This window comes from Oncorhynchus keta, chromosome 12, assembly GCF_023373465.1.
Source record: "Oncorhynchus keta strain PuntledgeMale-10-30-2019 chromosome 12, Oket_V2, whole genome shotgun sequence".
Classification (NCBI taxonomy): Eukaryota; Metazoa; Chordata; class Actinopteri; order Salmoniformes; family Salmonidae; genus Oncorhynchus; species Oncorhynchus keta.
Window position 1 is genome coordinate 9,158,261 of NC_068432.1, and position 24,277 is coordinate 9,182,537.

The window sequence follows — 24,277 nt, forward strand, 5'->3', positions numbered from 1 at the left end:
GATCTCCACATCATCCAACACTTGAGCCAGCTAGTGCTGCTCCACTGATCTCCACATCATCCAACACTTGAGCCAGCTCGTGCTGCTCCACTGATCTCCACATCATCCAACACTTGAGCCAGCTCGTGCTGCTCCACTGATCTCCACATCATCCAACACTTGAGCCAGCTCGTGCTGCTCCACTGATCTCCACATCATCCAACACTTGAGCCAGCTAGTGCTGCTCCACTGATCTCCACATCATCCAACACTGACGTCAGATAAATACTGTATAGAGATTTGTGAAATACTTCAGACTCAGCCTCCATGTTATCCCAGCTGTGCTAGCTAGAGACACGGGGAGCAGCCTGAAGCTTTTGATGGCGGACACAGTCGCCTGATCCAGAGGTCCTCTACCACCCATGGAGGACAGCTGGCTCTGGGGTTCAGGCCTCCATTGGCAGCCTGGGGACATGAGGTGAACAGGGTGAATAAACAGGGATAGATCCCCTTCTTTGTTACGGGGAGGTGGGAGGGTCATGGGGAAGAGCAGAGCGTACTGGCTCTGTCCATGCCAGCTGGGGACACTCAGATGACAGACTTGACCAGCGCCACCATGTGGTCCACCCCGCATGCTACATCTATCACATGACCTGGCAACGTCACCTAAAATACATTGAATACAGTATGCCATAAAAATATTGCCGTATGACACACCTATGTAGCATTACACATACAAGGAGGTCTGTTGTAGTGTCTATCAATAACAACAAAGAGGTTGGACTAAGTTGTTTGCATAAAACACCAATGTCAATGATCAATGACAACAAAGAAGTTGATAAGTAAACTATATTTATCTGGTCTCACCCACCATGAGAAGAACTGGTCCAACTTCTTTGCAATACCAAGACATCCTCTCACATTCTTTCCCCAAATGAAGAGCTCACACCGATCTGGATCAACACAAGCTCCATCAACACCGCCTGCCTGCACCATTACAATAGGCAGACATTCAACATATTTTATTATATCATCAAATGGCTTGAACTAAATAAATTGTAAACAATATGAAAACATACAAGGACATTAAAGGTTTCATATGTTGCATCATCCACTGAACAGTACAGCACCACATGACTAGTTCCTGGGTGAGAAGTCATACTTCCCATATGTCATCATATTCAGCTTGAATTGTAACATTATTGTTTTTTGTCCAACATAACCAATTTCACATACTGAAAATCATGAGTTAACCCACCTGTGACAGCAGCGAAAGGGTTCAGTCCACAGTGGATGCTGTTCATTGTCACCGCAGGGTTAAACTCGGCGCAACCAAACAGTGTTGGAGGGACAAACTCAGGGGTTTGGGATTCAGAGAGATAGGGCCCTTTCCAAGAACGCTGTAGCCCCATACAAACACCTCACCTCTCTCTGCAGAGACAAACGTTGCCTTTACTGACACTACATATTATTTATTCAAAGGATATGAAAAAAAAGTCTACTGAATGGGATGCTATAAAGCCCAGCAATATTACTTGTGCTTGGATGGTGGTGATGCAAGTGATCTATTATTTCACTGACAAGTTTCAATTTTGGCTGATACCCCCCTTATGTTCACAGATCTGAAAGGACTCGATCAGTTTTAGCAATATGGTGACGCCAAACATGCCTTCCTATAGACTAATTAGAGATTCCACCATATTGCTTTCACATACCCAGTCTTCTCAGATTGGTAAATATGGAAGGGATAGGAGCAAAGGGAAGTGGCTATGGGCCAAAATATAACGGGGACTGGTACTCACCATTCCGAATGGCCACCTGTGTGCCTCCACAGGCCCTCTGGGTCACCTTGCCCACCACTTCAAAAGGAAGTAGTCAAGGGGAGTTAATCTGAGGAGAGAGGGAACATGAAGTAAGAACATGGACGAAAGACCACCATAGAAAAATGATTAGAACACCTAATGGTACATATAGTATAGCCTGGTGGAACCAGACTGATCACTGCATTTTTTCACTTCACATATCAGTCTGGCATTGATACTGTTTGAGCCTACAGTGAGTATTTGGACCCCAACACATCTTTGGTTGTTTTGGCTCTGTACTGATACAATGACTATGAGGTTAAAGTCCAGAATGTCAGCTTTAATTTGAAGGTTATTTCATCCATATTGGGTGACAGGGATGTCGCTAGGCCTATTCATTAGCCTCTCTAAATAAATCAACATATCAGTCAATATATTTTCTCAGTGATTTCTTTTTTTTTTCAGTCAACCGTTCTATCATATCTTAAACTTCTTACCGGGGGGGCACTAGGACCTGGGGGAGGCAGCTGCACGTGCTAGTGATTGTTAGGCCTAAGTTACTTGTAGCTAACATGGTTAACGTAGCTAACATGGTTAACGTTAGCTACTTCTGTGGCTAGAGAAGGCTAGCTAACAGTAAACGGACAGGAAAAGGCTCTGACAGGACGGCTACGATGTGAATTTGTGGTAAGTTAGAGCAGAGAGAGAAAGACTTTGGTCATAATCAAAGCTTTGTTCACCAATACGTTTATATGTGAGGCTGCCTGTAAGTTACAGTGTAACAGACGTTGCGAGCGAGCTAACGTTAACGGTGTCTTTTAAATTCAGCATAAGTTATGTGGCGAGGATATGTAATTAATTGTATTTAATGTTGTTTTGCTATCTGTGCCAAAATATAAATGAGACCGATGACGTAACATCACGCACAAATCTTTTCATACTCAATTGCTTTCAATTCAGTAGGCCATTGCAAACAAAATATCAGTAGGTTTTTAAGGTCACATAGTGTTGATCACAATGTCATTCATTGTATTATCCTCAATTTCTCAACTGTAGGCTAGCTAACGAACGTAAATGATTCAAGAGAGGCAGTGCCAGCAGCTTTTTTTATTTTTTCTTTATTTAACCAGGCAAGTCAGTTAAGAACAAATTCTTATTTTCAATGACGGCCTAGGAACAGCGGGTTAACTGCCTGTTCAGGGGCAGAACGACAGATTTGTACCTTGTCAGCTCGGGGGTTTGAACCTGCAACCTTCCGGTTACTAGTCCAACGCTCTAACCACTAGGCTACGCTGCCGCCCCGGTCAAATGAAGATTTGACCAATTCAAACAAACACATTAAAACTTAAACTGATTAATCACCTATTAATCCTTGAGTTATTGTAAATATGAGTTTAATAACAATACATGTCAAAACACAGCAGGCAAGAATGAGGCTAAGAAGCTGGAGGCTGACAGGGCTGGGGGAGCATGTCTGATGAAGGTTAGATTTTTTTTTTTTTAAGCTAGTAGATGTTTAAGCTTTCAGTTAAATTTGTACAGCATATGTCTTACTTTTCTTAGGCATAAATAAATGAGGTTTGTGATATCTTAAAGGGTCATGCAGAAAGAGAGGCTTCTGTGCAAGGCAGGGATCAACATGCAAGCTGTATAAATGAGAGAGAGCAAGCATGCACAGAGAAATATGGACAACAAACAGATCCAGAGAGGGAGAGACAACAAACAGATCCAGAGAGAGGGAGGGACAACAAACAGATCCAGAGAGAGAGAGGGACAACAAACAGATCCAGAGAGAGAGAGGGACAACAAACAGATCCAGAGAGAGAGAGGGACAACAAACAGATCCAGAGAGAGAGAGGGACAACAAACAGATCCAGAGAGAGAGGGACAACAAACAGATCCAGAGAGGAGGGACAACAAACAGATCCAGAGAGGGAGGGACAACAAACAGATCCAGAGAGAGAGGGACAACAAACAGATCCAGAGAGAGAGGGACAACAAACAGATCCAGAGAGGGAGGGACAACAAACAGATCCAGAGAGAGAGGGACAACAAACAGATCCAGAGAGAGAGAGGGACAACAAACAGATCCAGAGAGAGAGAGGGACAACAAACAGATCCAGAGAGAGAGAGGACAACAAACAGATCCAGAGAGAGAGGGACAACAAACAGATCCAGAGAGAGAGAGGGACAACAAACAGATCCAGAGAGAGAGAGGGACAACAAACAGATCCAGAGAGAGAGGGACAACAAACAGATCCAGAGAGGGAGGGACAACAAACAGATCCAGAGAGAGAGAGGACAACAAACAGATCCAGAGAGAGAGAGGGACAACAAACAGATCCAGAGAGGGAGGGACAACAAACAGATCCAGAGAGGGAGGGACAACAAACAGATCCAGAGAGGAGGGACAACAAACAGATCCAGAGAGAGAGAGGGACAACAAACAGATCCAGAGAGGAGAGGGACAACAAACAGATCCAGAGAGAGAGAGGGACAACAAACCGATCCAGAGAGGAGGGACAACAAACAGATCCAGAGAGAGAGAGGGACAACAAACAGATCCAGAGAGAGAGGGACAACAAACAGATCCAGAGAGAGAGAGGACAACAAACAGATCCAGAGAGAGAGAGACAACAAACAGATCCAGAGAGAGAGAGGGACAACAAACAGATCCAGAGAGAGGGACAACAAACAGATCCAGAGAGAGAGAGGACAACAAACAGATCCAGAGAGAGGGACAACAAACAGATCCAGAGAGAGAGGGACAACAAACAGATCCAGAGAGGAGGGACAACAAACAGATCCAGAGAGAGAGAGAGGACAACAAACAGATCCAGAGAGAGAGAGGGACAACAAACAGATCCAGAGAGAGAGAGGGACAACAAACAGATCCAGAGAGAGAGGGACAACAAACAGATCCAGAGATCCAGAGAGAGAGGGACAACAAACAGATCCAGAGAGAGGAGGGACAACAAACAGATCCAGAGAGAGAGGGACAACAAACAGATCCAGAGAGAGAGGGACAACAAACAGAGAGAGAGAGGGACAACAAACAGATCCAGAGAGAGAGGGACAACAAACAGATCCAGAGAGAGAGAGGGACAACAAACAGATCCAGAGAGAGAGGGACAACAAACAGATCCAGAGAGAGAGGGACAACAAACAGATCCAGAGAGAGAGGGACAACAAACAGATCCAGAGAGAGAGGACAACAAACAGACAACAAACAGATCCAGAGAGAGAGAGGGACAACAAACAGATCCAGAGAGGGAGGGACAACAAACAGATCCAGAGAGGGAGGGACAACAAACAGATCCAGAGAGGGAGGGACAACAAACAGATCCAGAGAGAGAGAGTGACAACAAACCGATCCAGAGAGAGAGAGACAACAAACAGATCCAGAGAGAGAGAGGGACAACAAACCGATCCAGAAAAGGAGGGACAACAAACAGATCCAGAGAGAGAGAGGGACAACAAACAGATCCAGAGAGAGAGAGGGACAACAAACAGATCCAGAGAGAGAGAGGGACAACAAACAGATCCAGAGAGAGAGAGGGACAACAAACAGATCCAGAGAGAGAGAGGACAACAAACAGATCCAGAGAGAGAGAGGGACAACAAACAGATCCAGAGAGAGAGAGGGACAACAAACAGATCCAGAGAGAGAGAGGGACAACAAACAGATCCAGAGAGAGAGGGACAACAAACAGATCCAGAGAGGGAGGGACAACAAACAGATCCAGAGAGAGAGGGACAACAAACAGATCCAGAGAGAGAGGGACAACAAACAGATCCAGAGAGAGAGAGGGACAACAAACAGATCCAGAGAGAGAGAGGGACAACAAACAGATCCAGAGAGAGAGGGACAACAAACAGATCCAGAGAGAGAGAGGGACAACAAACAGATCCAGAGAGAGAGAGGGACAACAAACAGATCCAGAGAGAGAAAGGACAACAAACAGATCCAGAGAGAGAGAGGGACAACAAACAGATCCAGAGAGAGAGGACAACAAACAGATCCAGAGAGAGAGGGACAACAAACAGATCCAGAGAGAGAGAGGGACAACAAACAGATCCAGAGAGAGGGACAACAAACAGATCCAGAGAGAGAGAGACAACAAACAGATCCAGAGAGAGAGGGACAACAAACAGATCCAGAGAGAGAGAGGACAACAAACAGATCCAGAGAGAGAGAGAGGGACAACAAACAGATCCAGAGAGAGAGGGACAACAAACAGATCCAGAGAGAGAGACAACAAACAGATCCAGAGAGGAGGGACAACAAACAGATCCAGAGAGAGAGGGACAACAAACAGATCCAGAGATCCAGAGAGGGACAACAAACAGATCCAGAGAGAGAGGGACAACAAACAGATCCAGAGAGAGAGGGACAACAAACAGATCCAGAGAGGGAGAGACAACAAACAGATCCAGAGAGAGAGGGACAACAAACAGATCCAGAGAGGGAGGGACAACAAACAGATCCAGAGAGAGAGGGACAACAAACAGATCCAGAGAGGGAGGGACAACAAACAGATCCAGAGAGAGAGAGAGACAACAAACAGATCCAGAGAGGGAGGGACAACAAACAGATCCAGAGAGAGAGGGACAACAAACAGATCCAGAGAGAGAGGGACAACAAACAGATCCAGAGAGAGAGGGACAACAAACAGATCCAGAGAGAGAGGGACAACAAACAGATCCAGAGAGAGAGGGACAACAAACAGATCCAGAGAGAGAGGGACAACAAACAGATCCAGAGAGAGAGAGAGACAACAAACAGATCCAGACAGGGAGGGACAACAAACAGATCCAGAGAGAGAGGGACAACAAACAGATCCAGAGAGAGAGAGGACAACAAACAGATCCAGAGAGAGGGACAACAAACAGATCCAGAGAGGGAGGGACAACAAACAGATCCAGAGAGAGAGGGACAACAAACAGATCCAGACAGAGGAGGGACAACAAACAGATCCAGAGAGAGAGAGAGACAACAAACAGATCCAGAGAGGGAGGGACAACAAACAGATCCAGAGAGAGAGGGACAACAAACAGATCCAGAGAGAGAGGGACAACAAACAGATCCAGAGAGAGAGAGACAACAAACAGATCCAGAGAGGGAGGGACAACAAACAGATCCAGAGAGAGAGGGACAACAAACAGATCCAGAGAGAGAGGGACAACAAACAGATCCAGAGAGAGAGGGACAACAAACAGATCCAGAGAGAGAGGGACAACAAACAGATCCAGAGAGAGAGAGACAACAAACAGATCCAGAGAGAGAGGGACAACAAACAGATCCAGACAGGGAGGGACAACAAACAGATCCAGAGAGAGAGGGACAACAAACAGATCCAGAGAGGGAGGGACAACAAACAGATCCAGAGAGAGAGAGAGACAACAAACAGATCCAGAGAGGGAGGGACAACAAACAGATCCAGAGAGAGAGGGACAACAAACAGATCCAGAGAGAGAGGGACAACAAACAGATCCAGAGAGAGAGGGACAACAAACAGATCCAGAGAGAGAGGGACAACAAACAGATCCAGAGAGAGAGGGACAACAAACAGATCCAGAGAGAGAGAGGGACAACAAACAGATCCAGAGAGAGAGAGAGACAACAAACAGATCCAGAGAGAGAGAGAGACAACAAACAGATCCAGAGAAAGAGAGAGATAACAAACAGATCCAGAGAGAGAGAGGGACAACAAACAGATCCAGAGAGAGAGGGACAACAAACAGATCCAGAGAGGGAGGGACAACAAACAGATCCAGAGAGGGAGGGACAACAAACAGATCCAGAGAGGGAGGGACAACAAACAGATCCAGAGAGAGAGAGAGACAACAAACAGATCCAGAGAGAGAGAGAGACAACAAACAGATCCAGAGAGAGAGGGACAACAAACAGATCCAGAGAGGGAGGGACAACAAACAGATCCAGAGAGAGAGAGAGACAACAACAAACAGAGGACCACAGAGAGAGAGAGAGGACAACAAACAGATCCAGAGAGAGAGGGACAACAAACAGATCCAGAGAGAGAGGGACAACAAACAGATCCAGAGAGAGAGGGACAACAAACAGATCCAGAGAGAGAGAGGGACAACAAACAGATCCAGAGAGAGAGAGGGACAACAAACAGATCCAGAGAGGGAGGGACAACAAACAGATCCAGAGAGAGGGACAACAAACAGATCCAGAGAGAGAGGGACAACAAACAGATCCAGAGAGATCCAGAGAGAGGGACAACAAACAGATCCAGAGAGAGAGGGACAACAAACAGATCCAGAGAGAGAGGGACAACAAACAGATCCAGACAGGGAGGGACAACAAACAGATCCAGAGAGAGGGACAACAAACAGATCCAGAGAGAGAGGGACAACAAACAGATCCAGAGAGAGAGGGACAACAAACAGATCCAGAGAGAGAGGGACAACAAACAGATCCAGAGAGGGAGGGACAACAAACAGATCCAGAGAGGAGAGGGAAACAAACAGATCCAGAGAGGAGGGACAACAAACAGATCCAGAGAGAGAGGACAACAAACAGATCCAGAGAGAGAGAGACAACAAACAGATCCAGAGAGGGAGGGACAACAAACAGATCCAGATCCAAAGGAGGGACAACAAACAGATCCAGAGAGAGAGAGGACAACAAACAGATCCAGAGAGAGAGGGCCAACAAACAGATCCAGAGAGAGAGAGGGACAACAAATAGATCCAGAGAGAGAGAGGGACAACAAACAGATCCAGAGAGAGAGAGACAACAAACAGATCCAGAGAGAGAGGGACAACAAACAGATCCAGAGAGAGAGAGACAACAAACAGATCCAGAGAGGGAGGGACAACAAACAGATCCAGAGAGAGAGGGACAACAAACAGATCCAGAGAGAGAGGGACAACAAACAGATCCAGAGAGAGAGGGACAACAAACAGATCCAGAGAGAGAGAGGGACAACAAACAGATCCAGAGAGAGAGGGACAACAAACAGATCCAGAGAGAGAGGGACAACAAACAGATCCAGAGAGAGAGAGGGACAACAAACAGATCCAGAGAGAGAGGGACAACAAACAGATCCAGAGAGAGAGGGACAACAAACAGATCCAGAGAGAGAGGGACAACAAACAGATCCAGAGAGAGAGGGACAACAAACAGATCCAGAGAGAGAGGGACAACAAACAGATCCAGAGAGAGAGGGACAACAAACAGATCCAGAGAGAGAGGGACAACAAACAGATCCAGAGAGAGAGAGGGACAACAAACAGATCCAGAGAGAGAGAGGGACAACAAACAGATCCAGAGAGGGAGGGACAACAAACCGATCCAGAGAGGGAGGGACAACAAACCGATCCAGAGAGGGAGGGACAACAAACAGATCCAGAGAGAGAGAGTGACAACAAACCGATCCAGAGAGAGAGAGACAACAAACAGATCCAGAGAGGGAGGGACAACAAACCGATCCAGAAAAGGAGGGACAACAAACAGATCCAGAGAGAGAGAGGGACAACAAACAGATCCAGAGAGAGAGAGGGACAACAAACAGATCCAGAGAGAGAGAGAGACAACAAATACATCCAGAGAGAGAGAGGGACAACAAACAGATCCAGAGAGAGAGAGAACAAACAGATCCAAAGAGAGAGAGGGACAACAAACAGATCCAGAGAGAGAGAGACAACAAACAGATCCAGAGAGGGAGGGACAACAAACAGATCCAGAGAGAGAGGGACAACAAACAGATCCAGAGAGAGAGGGACAACAAACAGATCCAGAGAGAGAGAGGGACAACAAACAGATCCAGAGAGAGAGAGAACAAACAGATCCAAAGAGAGAGAGGGACAACAAACAGATCCAGAAAGAGAGAGGGACAACAAACAGATCCAGAGAGAGAGAGGGCCAACAAACAGATCCAGAGAGAGAGAGAGACAACAAATACATCCAGAGAGAGAGAGGGACAACAAACAGATCCAGAGAGAGAGAGAACAAACAGATCCAAAGAGAGAGAGGGACAACAAACAGATCCAGAGAGAGAGAGACAACAAACAGATCCAGAGAGGGAGGGACAACAAACAGATCCAGAGAGAGAGGGACAACAAACAGATCCAGAGAGAGAGGGACAACAAACAGATCCAGAGAGAGAGAGGGACAACAAACAGATCCAGAGAGAGAGAGAACAAACAGATCCAAAGAGAGAGAGGGACAACAAACAGATCCAGAGAGAGAGAGACAACAAACAGATCCAGAGAGGGAGGGACAACAAACAGATCCAGAGAGAGAGGGACAACAAACAGATCCAGAGAGAGAGGGACAACAAACAGATCCAGAGAGAGAGGGACAACAAACAGATCCAGAGAGAGAGGGACAACAAACAGATCCAGAGAGAGAGGGACAACAAACAGATCCAGAGAGGGAGAGACAACAAACAGATCCAGAGAGAGAGGGACAACAAACAGATCCAGACAGGGAGGGACAACAAACAGATCCAGAGAGAGAGGGACAACAAACAGATCCAGACAGGGAGGGACAACAAACAGATCCAGAGAGAGAGAGAGACAACAAACAGATCCAGACAGGGAGGGACAACAAACAGATCCAGAGAGAGAGGGACAACAAACAGATCCAGAGAGAGAGGGACAACAAACAGATCCAGAGAGAGAGGGACAACAAACAGATCCAGAGAGAGAGGGACAACAAACAGATCCAGAGAGAGAGGGACAACAAACAGATCCAGAGAGAGAGGGACAACAAACAGATCCAGAGAGAGAGAGAGACAACAAACAGATCCAGACAGGGAGGGACAACAAACAGATCCAGAGAGAGAGGGACAACAAACAGATCCAGAGAGGGAGAGACAACAAACAGATCCAGAGAGAGAGGGACAACAAACAGATCCAGACAGGGAGGGACAACAAACAGATCCAGAGAGAGAGGGACAACAAACAGATCCAGACAGGGAGGGACAACAAACAGATCCAGAGAGAGAGAGAGACAACAAACAGATCCAGACAGGGAGGGACAACAAACAGATCCAGAGAGAGAGGGACAACAAACAGATCCAGAGAGAGAGGGACAACAAACAGATCCAGAGAGAGAGAGACAACAAACAGATCCAGAGAGGGAGGGACAACAAACAGATCCAGAGAGAGAGGGACAACAAACAGATCCAGAGAGAGAGGGACAACAAACAGATCCAGAGAGAGAGGGACAACAAACAGATCCAGAGAGAGAGGGACAACAAACAGATCCAGAGAGGGAGAGACAACAAACAGATCCAGAGAGAGAGGGACAACAAACAGATCCAGACAGGGAGGGACAACAAACAGATCCAGAGAGAGAGGGACAACAAACAGATCCAGACAGGGAGGGACAACAAACAGATCCAGAGAGAGAGAGAGACAACAAACAGATCCAGACAGGGAGGGACAACAAACAGATCCAGAGAGAGAGGGACAACAAACAGATCCAGAGAGAGAGGGACAACAAACAGATCCAGAGAGAGAGGGACAACAAACAGATCCAGAGAGAGAGGGACAACAAACAGATCCAGAGAGAGAGGGACAACAAACAGATCCAGAGAGAGAGGGACAACAAACAGATCCAGAGAGAGAGAGAGACAACAAACAGATCCAGAGAGAGAGAGAGACAACAAACAGATCCAGAGAAAGAGAGAGATAACAAACAGATCCAGAGAGAGAGAGGGACAACAAACAGATCCAGAGAGAGAGGGACAACAAACAGATCCAGAGAGGGAGGGACAACAAACAGATCCAGAGAGGGAGGGACAACAAACAGATCCAGAGAGGGAGGGACAACAAACAGATCCAGAGAGAGAGAGAGACACAACAAACAGATCCAGAGAGAGAGAGAGACACAACAAACAGATCCAGAGAGAGAGGGACAACAAACAGATCCAGAGAGGGAGGGACAACAAACAGATCCAGAGAGAGAGAGAGACACAACAAACAGATCCAGAGAGAGAGAGAGACACAACAAACAGATCCAGAGAGAGAGGGACAACAAACAGATCCAGAGAGAGAGAGGGACAACAACCAGATCCAGAGAGAGAGGGACAACAAACAGATCCAGAGAGAGAGAGGGACAACAAACAGATCCAGAGAGAGAGAGGGACAACAAACAGATCCAGAGAGAGAGAGGGACAACAAACAGATCCAGAGAGGGAGGGACAACAAACAGATCCAGAGAGAGAGGGACAACAAACAGATCCAGAGAGAGAGGGACAACAAACAGATCCAGAGAGAGAGGGACAACAAACAGATCCAGAGAGAGAGGGACAACAAACAGATCCAGAGAAAGAGAGAGATAACAAACAGATCCAGAGAGAGAGAGGGACAACAAACAGATCCAGAGAGAGAGAGAGACAACAAACAGATCCAGAGAGGGAGGGACAACAAACAGATCCAGAGAGAGAGGGACAACAAACAGATCCAGAGAGGGAGGGACAACAAACAGATCCAGAGAGGGAGGGACAACAAACAGATCCAGAGAGAGAGAGAGACACAACAAACAGATCCCAGAGAGAGAGAGAGACAACAAACAGATCCAGAGAGAGAGGGACAACAAACAGATCCAGAGAGAGAGAGAGACACAACAAACAGATCCAGAGAGAGAGAGAGACACAACAAACAGATCCAGAGAGAGAGGGACAACAAACAGATCCAGAGAGAGAGAGGGACAACAAACAGATCCAGAGAGAGAGGGACAACAAACAGATCCAGAGAGAGAGGGACAACAAACAGATCCAGAGAGAGAGGGACAACAAACAGATCCAGAGAAAGAAAGTAATTAAGCCGCTGCAGCAACTCCTTCCAGAAATGAGAGCAATTTAGGTGACAAAGGCACTGGGCCCAGACAAGTGAAGCTGAATAGCTACCCACATGAAAGTTCCGGTACACAGAAAAGGGCATTTCAGCACTGCTGGTTTGAGAAATACAATAGGGTCGATTATACTGTCCACAAAAACGCAGCTTTCTGCTTTCCATGTAGTTTTTGGCAAAAAACATTACATTTGATTATGTTGTCAGTAATGGCTGCAAAAATGGGGGAAAAAAGCACTGTTTATCTTCGGTAAACTTGAGATGGCACAAACATAAAGAGACAGGATTGTGGCATGGCAAAGCTACCAGGCAACTAGCAATCATGGGAACATTGCTCAGATTTGAACATCTGCCCCTGCTAGTGATATTGCAGAGAGAAGGGAGTATCTGAGGAGAATTGTTGCTGTCAACTGAATGTTAGGAAAGACAGGGACTCACTTTCTGTGCAAATGATGAATCTAGTGAAAGCACAAATAGAGTGTACTTTCTTGAATGTATGGAGCTTTTGAAGGAGTTTGACCCTTCCCTGCAAAGGTACAATACTCCATCACATGCGACGTCTCGCTCTCCAGAATGTCAGAATGACATGATCCAATGCTGTGCTCAAGAGACTACGGACACCATGGTCTCTGAGATGTCAAAGCCTGGAATGTATACCATATGAGGCCAGGGATGGGGAGTCTGAACAGTTGGCTCTGTGTGTTAGGTATGTGACATAGGGGACAGTTAAGAAATCAAGAAATTTGATGCCCAATCGATAGCAAATGAGTTGCAACAGTAGCTTCAAATAAGAGGGGTAGCAGGCCTAAAGTACGTTGCACAGACCTCTGATGGCGCAGCTGTCATGAGTGGGTCCAAAGGAGGTGTGCAAGCACATTTCAGCTGCATCCGGAGGCAATTTATGCTCATGAGCTTCATTTGGTGTTGTGTCATACTTGCAGGGCTAGTCCGGAGGCTGCTGAGTTTTTCAGTTTCTTGGAGAATGTGTTTTTCAGTGAACCACAAGTTCAAAGAAGCTCAGTCCCAACTTGGAATAGCATCAGCTGAACTTGTACAGCTCTCAAACACTCGCTGGGCATGCCAGCTGCGGTCCATAAATACAGTCATGGACACTCACTGCTATTTTTGATTGTCTATCTGCCATTGGATCCCCCTGTTGGTCTGAGAGCAAAGCTTCATAGGTTCTCCACCGTGTATTTGCTACTGATGTTTCAGTCCCTTCTTTTTATAACCGAGGGACACAAGTTCCTCCAGAAAGAGACTGTAGACCTGGCAGAAGCTTGTTTTTGTCATACAAGCTGTATGTGACACACTGATAGGCAAACTCACAGATGCATTTGCCACAGAACTTTAAGACAGAACCAAAGCCCTCTAGGTTTAGGCACAGAATTGTCATGTTCCCAAACAATGAAAACCGAGTTGTTGCTTAGACAGGATGGTTTGTGGGCTTGACCAGTGATTCTCGACTGTAGATGAAGGTCTGCTCAAAGGCATACAGGCATGAAGTCCCAACTCAAAACACTTACTAGATACATCATGCTTAACTGAGTTTGCCAAGCACTACGGTATTGATGTTAAAACAGAAGAGATGTTGGGAGCCAGAAACTTTCTTGCCCGGAAAAGAGAGGCTGGATGTCCTCCCAAAGATATGCTTGCTCTGCATAACCTCCTGGATGATGATGTTTCCTTCTCTGAAGTAAATCATTCAGGTTGCCTTACAATTCCTGTGAGCAGCTGCTCCTGTGAAAAGTCCTTTAGTGCACGGCGCCAGCTGCACTCCTGGTTGCGCAAGACAATGGGTCAGAAAAGGCTTGCAAGTAGTGATGCACCGATATGACATTTTTGACCGATACCGATATCCAATATTTTCCTTGCCTTAGCTGCCTTTTAAGCATTCTAGTACAGTTAAATATTTAACACACACATGTGTGCAGTCTAAGGCACTGTATCTCAGTGCAAGAGGCATCACTACAGTCCCTGGTTCGAATCCAGGCTGTATCACATCCAACCGTGATTGGGAGTCCCACAGTGCGGCGCACAATTGGCCTAGCGTTGTCCGGGTTTGGCTGGGGTAGGCCGCCATTGTAAATAAGAATTTGATCTTAAACTGACTTGCCTAGTTAAAAATAAAAGGTTACACACACACACACCCCAAAAAAGTTATTTTGTTGGGATTTACGTATGTCCCCATTACCAGCAAAGCATAATCAAAACCTATTTCTTTCACTTACTTGCTGTGCTGTTTCGTTGTTCATTTGTTCAGTCGTTTCATTCTCAACCAGGATTTCGGTGGAACGCCGTTTGGGTATTTGCGTGTCAAAAAAGATACACATCAATTAACACTATTTGATGTGTCAAATAAGCATGTTGACCAATCAGGACCTGAATATGACTGCATGTCACATAATAATTGAACGCGTTCATACATTTTTTATGTAGTTATTACACATTGATTACAATATCACTCATATTTCATAAGTCACAACGATTCATCGATACCTATGCTATGATGCTGGTAAAGTTGTCTCGTGCATCTACAGTGCTGGTCATTAAAAAAAGCTAGCTAGCTCATGGATGCAAACAATGTTCTTCCCAAAAACATAGCAAAATGACATAATCTGTTTCAGTAGCTATAGTTAGCTAAATCTATAGCTGGTGTCATCTACAATAACCCTAATTTATAAGACCATTCTTATTTGATTAATGGTGGTCGTACCCATCTATGTGAAGCTAGCCATAAATAAGGATTAGCCACAATAGTTAGCCTTCAAAATGAAAGTATGGCATAATTCTACTATTTGTATTAATTTGCATCACTGTAAATTATATACTTTTATTTTGAAGGCAAACCGCAAATTCCACTATTGCGTCTAATCCTTATTGTGGCTAGCTTCACAACACATATCCCAGTCCGATCGAGCCTCACTAGCCAGATGAAGCTAGTTGGCTGCTTATAACGTTAGCTTTTGGCAACAGGGTTAAGTAGCTGGCTAGCTATTTATTTTCATGAACTGAAGTTCAATTTCAATAGGAGAACAACAAGTGGCTACCTAGCTAATATTTACTCACAAGGATTCCTAAATCTTTCCTAAGAATAATTATAAATGATTGCAGTTTCTACTGATCATTGTTTTCAGGCTGGTTGTATTGGTGCTAGCTAGGTAAAGTTACTCCAGAAGTTGCGGTTGAACAAACAATGCTTTATTACCAATACAGTATTGTAAACACACCGTTCGTGGCCCGGTGTTTGCTTGTTTGCAGACATTTTTGTACAGCTTTGACACTGCTACTGTATCTTTTTTTGACGCTATTACTGTGTAACTCCAGTAGGGCAACATCTGAAAAATGGCTCACTTGGTAGTGTGTACCGGTGCCCGACCAGTCGGCGAAAACCAACATCACCCACGACAGAGTATGTTGGCATTAATGGATTTCGCCTTTGAGTTGAGTCAATTACAGTTTCTTACTCTTTCAAATGACTGCTCGACTTGTTGACTGCTCGATCCACACAGCTGACGTTGTGGGCTAGGTTAGGAATGCTGTGTTGTAGGTGTAGTGCAACATTTTACTTGGCATCATTACATTATGTACCTACGTTATATAGGTATGCATGTCAGCTTTGACATGGTTTTGCACATCGGTGTTAAACATGACATCGGCCGATACCGATGTTGGCATTTTTAGCTAATATCCTCCTATTCCCGATATGTTCACCGATATATCGTGCATCCCTACTTGCAAGTCTTGCAGCCATGTCCATTGAGGCTGAAGTGCTTGGGCCACAATAATGTCATTGACTACTTTGCCATCTTTAAAAATAGGAGAGACACTCTGATGAGTCCACCCACAAAATAAGCATCAAGAGGTAACCAAGAGGAGCAGTTCTGTAATATAGGTTGTAATATTTGTTTGGGATCTTACTATTATTTTTCAAATGTTCAATTTTATTCAGCTCATGAGTTGAATTTAGTTTTGTCCCATTATGGATGATATGGTTTAAGATGTTCCATGTGTCTGAATTATTGGGTTCATTTTTTTATTTAAGTAAGTCATATTAGATCAGTATCTAACACAAACTATGAGGCAGGTATACTTTTGAACAACCTTGACCAAAAATAACCTTATTTTGATCGATTTTACACCCGTTATTACTTTAAAAATACATGATGAAAATACGTTTTTGTGTTGTTGTTTTTTTTAAAGCCTGGGGGAGTATGCCCCCCCCCTCCCCTAATAGAGGCTTAGGCCCCCTATCCATGAATCTCTAGTGACATCCCAGTTGGGTGAACTGTTTATAAATTACAGCAAATTAAAGGGGGCATACACCTTGCCCGTTCCAAACAGGAACAGACTGTGGTCCTGCCTGCACACCACATACAGGACAGACATGGCATCTGCAGGTTCTAGTCACCAATAACAGCCACAAAATGCATTTTCGCTCCAGGGTGAAGTTTTCCCCATGTTCAGTTCTAGGACCAGCATTCCCTACTCCAATCCTAACCTTAATCATTTAAAAAAAATGTAGCCTTTATTTAAATCAGGGTCATTGAGAAACATTCTCTTTTACAATAACAACCTGACCAAGATGGAGCAATAATGGCTGGGGTGTCTCACTGTCCCCGATACACAAAACAGACTAAACACAGCTGGGTCACTGGGCTGTAAAAGCCTTCCATCTTGTGAATGATGTGACTGGCACAGCAATGGAGAGAGGTAAAAAGAGAGAGAGGGAGAACAGCCAACAATCAACTATTCAAGGAGGCCGGTCTGTCCAGAAAAGGTCACCTCTGCCCATCCAACCCCATCAGACATTTTGCATAAAGACCCAAGTCCCCACGCCTAATGTCCCATACAAACAGCCCAAGAACGTACTAATCAGGAAAGGCATTCACTCTAAGTAGACTTCTAAAGAGGCTGTATGTATCAAGCTTCTCAGAGTAGGAGTGCTCTAGGATCAGCACTCCCCTGTCCATATAATCTTATTCATTGTGATCAAAAGACTAAACTGATCCTAAAATCAGCACACCACCTCTGAGACGATTCATATATACGGCCCTTGAACACACAATTCTAATAGGATTGTAGTTCAACTCGAAAGCTTATAGGAAGTCATTCGGCAGAACAGCACAGTCTGAAATTCCTGGAGAGTGAATACATTTCCAGCCTGCATAGATTTGACACTGTGAGTCATTAGCATGACTCAACATACACCCGGCCGTGTTGCATGACAACGGCAGAGAGGCAGACTTTCCTTTGCATTTTGAGCATTGTTTGAGCCTGATCAACTGCGTCAGTAATATGGTGTGTAAACGTGTGTGTGTGTGGTACCTGTACATCTTCAGCAATCTCCCTCCCACACTGGCCATAGGCATTGTTCCCCAGACTGAACACTGATGTGGGAGAGGGAGAGAATGAAAGAGAGACATGAAACCTTTTGGGGGGATGATCCATATGCTTAGATTAACATGGAGCACAGTGCAGAATAAGACAGGACCTTACTGCACTGATTGGAATGCCACTCATTTCAGCTGCATTGTATTACTGCAATACTGTGTCTGTAAAACTAAAAGGTGGCACTTTAATTTAAAGTAGAGAAATGCCAAAGTATTTTCTTAGAAAAGTTATAAATAACACAGTATTAATCTATACATTATATGTTTGTTTCTTTGGGATGAAATAAAACAAGGATAACAGGGCACCAATAGGTACCAGGTAAGTTACCAATTGTTAGATTACTATATATAGTATATACCTCATGTAGCCTAGCCCATAGTCCTATATGTTTTAATAAGGTTAGTATCACACCTCATGTAGCCTAGTCCATAGTCCTATAAGGTTAGTATCACACCTCATGTAGCCTAGTCCATAGTCCTAAGGTTAGTATCCTATATGTTTTAATAAGGTTAGTATCACACCTCAAAGTACTGATTGTTACCACATAATTTCCTAGTTAAATTTCAGCGGAAAGAGTACTGTATACTTAAGTCCAAAAACAGGATCGTAAAAGCAACTATAACGCCCTCTTTGCCGATCATTGGCTCTAACATATTTCTGCAAATTGCATAAGCGAAGGTCGGTATTCAAATGACCAATTGACTGAAAATAGCAGGAAGGATCAACATCAATATTTTCAACACTTAAGAGACCACATGTTGATATCTTAACATTACTGGGTTGACCTGGTCAGTTATAGGAGTGCCCTGGCTTGCATCCATCAATCCCTATCCCAGTCTGTTGTTCCCACATGCTTCAAGAGGGCCACCATTGTTCCTGTTCCCAAGAAAGCTAAGGTAACTGAGCTAAACGACTACCGTCCCGTAGCACTCACTTCCGTCATCATGAAGTGCTTTGAGAGACTAGTCAAGGACCATATCACCTCCACCCTACCTGACACCCTAGACCCACTCCAATTTGCTTACCGCCCAAATAGGTCCACAGACGATGCAATCTCAACCACACTGCACACTGCCCTAACCCATCTGGACAAGAGGAATACCTATGTGAGAATGCTGTTCATCGACTACAGCTCGGCATTTAACACCATAGTGCCCTCCAAGCTCGTCATCAAGCTCGAGACCCTGGGTCCCGACCCCGCCCTGTGCAACTGGGTACTGGACTTCCTGACGGGCCACCCCCAGGTGGTGAGGGTAGGCAACAACATCTCCACCCCGCTGATCCTCAACACTGGGGCCCCACAAGGGTGCGTTCTGAGCCCTCTCCTGTACTCCCTGCTCCCCCACGACTGCGTGGCCACGCACGCCTCCAACTCAATCATCAAGTTCGCGGACGACACAACAGTGGTAGGCTTGATTACCAACAACGACGAGACGGCCTACAGGGAGGAGGTGAGGGCCCTCGGAGTGTGGTGTCAGGAAAATAACTCACACTCAACGTCAACAAAACTAAGGAGATGATTGTGGACTTCAGGAAACATCAGAGGGAACACCCCCCTATCCACATCGATGGAACAGTAGTGGAGAGGGTAGTAAGTTTTAAGTTATTCGGCGTACACATCACAGACAAACTGAATTGGTCCACCCACACAGACAGCATCGTGAAGAAGGCGCAGCAGCGCCTGTTCAACCTCAGGAGGCTGAAGAAATTTGGCTTGTCACCAAAAGCACTCACAAACTTCTACAGATGCACAATCGAGAGCATCCTGTCGGGCTGTATCAACGCCTGGTACGGCAACTGCTCCGCCCACAACCGTAAGGCTCTCTAGGGTGTAGTGAGGTCTGCACAACGCATCACCGGGGGCAAACTACCTGCCCTCCAGGACACCTACACCACCCAATGTCACAGGAAGGCCATAAAGATCATCAAGGACAACAACCACCCGAGCCACTGCCTGTTCACCCCGCTATCATCCAGAAGGCGAGGTCAGTACAGGTGCATCAAAGCTGGGACCGAGAGACTGAAAAACAGCTTCTATCTCAAGGCCCTCAGACTGTTAAACAGCCACCACTAACATTGAGTGGCTGCTGCCAACACACTGACTCAAGTCCAGCCACTTTAATAATGGGAATTGATGGGAAATGATGTAAAATATATCACTAGCCACTTTAAACAATGCTACCTAATATAATGTTTACATACCCTACATTATTCATCGCATATGTATACGTATATACTGTACTCTATATCATCTACTGCATCCTTATGTAATACATGTATCACTAGCCACTTTAACTATGCCACTTTGTTTACATACTCATCTCATATGTATATACTGCACTCAATACCATCTACTGTATCTTGCCTATGCCGCTCTGTACCATCACTCATTCATATATCTTTATGTACATATTCTTTATCCCCTTACACTTGTGTCTATAAGGTAGTCGTTTTGGAATTGTTAGCTAGATTACTTGTTGGTTATTACTGCATTGTCGGAATGAGAAGCACAAGCATTTCGCTACACTCGCACTAACATCTGCTAACCATGTGTATGTGACAAATAAAATTTGATTTGATTTGAGTAATTTTAACTAATTAGAATAGAATAACGTTTATTGTCCATGTCGCCACGAACAATAGAAATGTGTCTTCAATGGAAATGCTCTGTTCTCAATCCCCCCATGACATACAGTTGAGACGAGCACAGGGTGAAGCTGCGGGGCCCATGGATGGAGAGCAAGTTGTTGGGTTAAGGGCCTTGCTCAAGGTCCCAGTTTTTGGGTAACATTTTCATCCAAATAGTTTTTTTTGCAAAAAAGCACACACAGTGAGCAAAATAACCCCAAATAGATAGGATAGCACATTATTCAAGGTATAAATTATAATCTCGGAACCTATATCTTGCGCTAGCTAGCTTAGTTGATTTTCATTTCCTTACATTTATGTGAATGTCTCACGAGAGCTTATCCAAAACAAGTTTACTTAGATTCTCAGGTATATCATAAAAGGTGTTGCTGCCGGCCGCGACCGGGAGACCCATGAGGCAGGGCACAATTGGCCCAGCGTCGTCCGGGTTAGGGAGAGTTTGGCCGGTAGGGATGTCCTTGTCCCATCGCGCTCTAGCGACTTGTGGCGGGCTGGGCGCAGTGCACACTGACACGGTCTCTAGGTGTACGGTGTTTCCTCCAACACATTGGTGCGGCTGGCTCCCGGGTTAAGCGACCTATTGTGTTAAGAAGATGTGCGACTTGCCGGGTCGTGTTTCGGAGGTTGCACGACTCTCGACCTTCGCCTCTCTTGAGTCTGTACAATGGGACAAGACTAACTATCAATTGGACATCACGAAATTGCGGAGAAAAGGGGTAAAACAAAAAAAAGAAAAGGAAGGTGTAACAAATCGTTGTTGCTCAAAGTATTGGGAGTTATTTTCGGAACAGTTCAGTGCCATTTTACATGAGGAAAATAAAATGTCACTCTCTGTGCCGTCTCTTACCTCCCTCTGAGTCGGTGAGCACTAGGGAGTGGGAACGGCAATGTGCCACCTACACAACCCTGTTCTCCTGGGCCTGGCCAGGGGGAGAGGCACCGGAGAGGGCTCCAGCACATAGTCATAGATAGCTCTTATCTAGAGTGAACACTAGGAGATTTATACATCACTGGGACGGTTTGACACTAGCCCTGGTCCCAGATTTGTTTGCGCTCTTGCAAACTCCATTACTGTCATTTTCCAGCCTTGGCAAGAGAGCAGACAGACTGGCAGTCAGGCTAGTCTGACGCATACCATTTGCTCGTTCACAGGTATCAGCTCAGGGCAGGCGCTGCACAAATTCATCTGAATATTAGCAGCTAATGGGACTCTACATCATATAGACTCGAGATTGGTGAAAGTGTGCAGCAGTCGTTGAAAACATACACCCATCATCGAGCAAATTATGCACATCCTCCAATATTTCTTGGTTGACAAGCTGGTGCACTTTTATGGATGAATCGGTTAAAGCTGCAGTCTTGATGCAAAAAACAATAAACTGCAATCCCCGCCACTTGGTTTGCTATAAAGCTGAGGGATGGACAAGGTTTATAAGCAACGGAGTTAAACAACATTTTTGGAAAAGGCAGTTGTATTAAACTCACGAAGCATCTATGTTATTTTATTAATCAATCAATGAGTGTATATTATTATTTGAAACAGCAAGATCCCAGATTGTGCCGTTAAATAAAGAAGTTGGAGGAGAGAGTGCTTGCCATGGAGGATGGTGGGAGTTAGAGAGGGAATGACTATTACGGCAGCCTTGCTGGGTGCGTTGGAGGCCCAGCTGGGAGTCTCTGTGGAGGACCATTCCCCACACCTTGGTGAGGTCCTTGGTGGAGGAGGAGAGAAGTGTGAAGACGTACCCACAGATTTCAGAGGAGATCTGAGGAGAGGGACCAGCTCGGGAGTCAGTCACTCACTGTCTTTCAGTCAGTGTCATCTATTCAAGTACATCAATTGTGTTTTCAACAGTTCGCATATCATGTTAGAAACGGAATGCATGTATGGCAAATATGCGTACCTGCCATGGGTACAGATGCATTGCCCAGACAATGAGTACATATGGGGCCAAAACGCAGTGTTGTCAAGTAGTAGTAGTCAGGCAGTGGTCAGGTCACCAACTCTGGTCCTTGAGACCTGGGTGTGCAGGCTTTTGCTCCAGCCCAGTACTAACACAACTGATTTAGCCAATTGACTTCTCATCAAGACCTCAATTAGCTGAATCGGGATCTTGTTCAGTAGCCACAAAATAGGAGAAAACACTTTGATAAGAGAAGTATCCTACTACCTGAACTTGTCCAAGAAGAAGTCAGATTTTGGTTCTCCAATGCAAAACATTTTGTGCCCCAGCCCTACCGAACAAACACGACCCGAGTGTAGACCAACTGGCCTGGAACAAAATCTGTTGGCATAAATTGTATAGAAACATGTCTGTGTGTCAGTTAAGTGTTTCTGTGGTTAAAGAGAGACATTACCTGCTGCTCTGTCTCCAGGCGGTAAGATGTGAGCTGGTTTTTCTGCCACTGCCCGGAACCTCAAATCTGGGAATGCCCAGGGCTCCAGTGTAGCTTAAACCCCATACGAACACTTTGTGGTTGGGCTTTCTCAAGTTTCCCCACATACTGAACCACTGGACCCTCGTTCTTTCGCTCCCGACACCTGGAGACAATGGTGGGGGTTGCATATTCCTGAGCTCCAAGTGCTAACCTGTGTCGGGCATACACTCGAAGGCACGCCAATGACATCTCCGCCCCTCAGCCACCTGAGAAATCATGAAACAGAACACATAATAAGCCAGATATTGGGTTGTCATTGGAGATTTGACAGAGAGGAGAGAAAGAGTCTTGCTAGAATCAGAGTTGTGTAAGTGGGGTTTAGCTCTATAGTACTAATGTGCACAAAATATATAATTTCAAAGAGTTAATACAGCCATTTTGAAACTAGCTAAATAACCAAGGTAAACATTGGCAACCACAGCACTACCCTTCTTCTAACACGGCTAACGTTAGTAATCTAACATTGCATTGTTACTAAAATGGTAGTGATTCATTGAATTTTTGCAAGCAGCACTTAGATTGTTGTAGACAGCAACAAAAAAAATCCTTTAGCTTAGCCACTAACTATTACAGTCACTCATCATCATATAAAAAATAGTAAAGTTAGCTACAGTATCTTTGCAAATGGTTTTAACTTTGGTCCTTTTTAATCTTTACGACACAAGCTTCAATGCAAGAGTGACACCTAGATATAATCGTAATATTCATAGCTACCTACAGTGCCTTGCAAAAGTATTCACCCCCTTGGCATTTTTCCTATTTTGTTGCATTTACAACCTGTTATTTACATGGCTTTTTATTTGGATCTCATGTAATCGACATACACAAAATAGTCTAAATTGGTGAAGTGAAATTAAAAAAATGTGTTGTTTCAAAATCTGGTGCAACCAATTATCTTCAGAAGTCACATAATTAGTTAGATTGCACACTGGTGGACTTTATTTAAGTGTCACATGATCTCAGTATATATACACCTGTTCTGAAAGGCCCCAGAGTCTGAAATACCACTAAGGGCACCACCAAGCAAGGGGCACCACCAAGCAAGGGGCACCACCAAGCAAGCGGCACCACCAAGCAAGGGGCACCACCAAGCAAGCGGCACCACCAAGCAAGGGGCACCACCAAGCAAGGGGCACCACCAAGCAAGGGGCACCACCAAGCAAGGGGCACCACCAAGCAAG

The 24,277-nt window shown here is 45.1% G+C and overlaps 1 pseudogene; it reads right to left on the reverse strand.

Annotated features, from left to right (window-relative positions):
- Nucleotides 1–543: 543 nt before the first annotated feature.
- LOC118391759 (RCC1-like G exchanging factor-like protein) lies at nucleotides 544–23,285 on the reverse strand (annotated as a pseudogene).
- Between the last annotated feature and the right edge of the window lie 992 nt (nucleotides 23,286–24,277).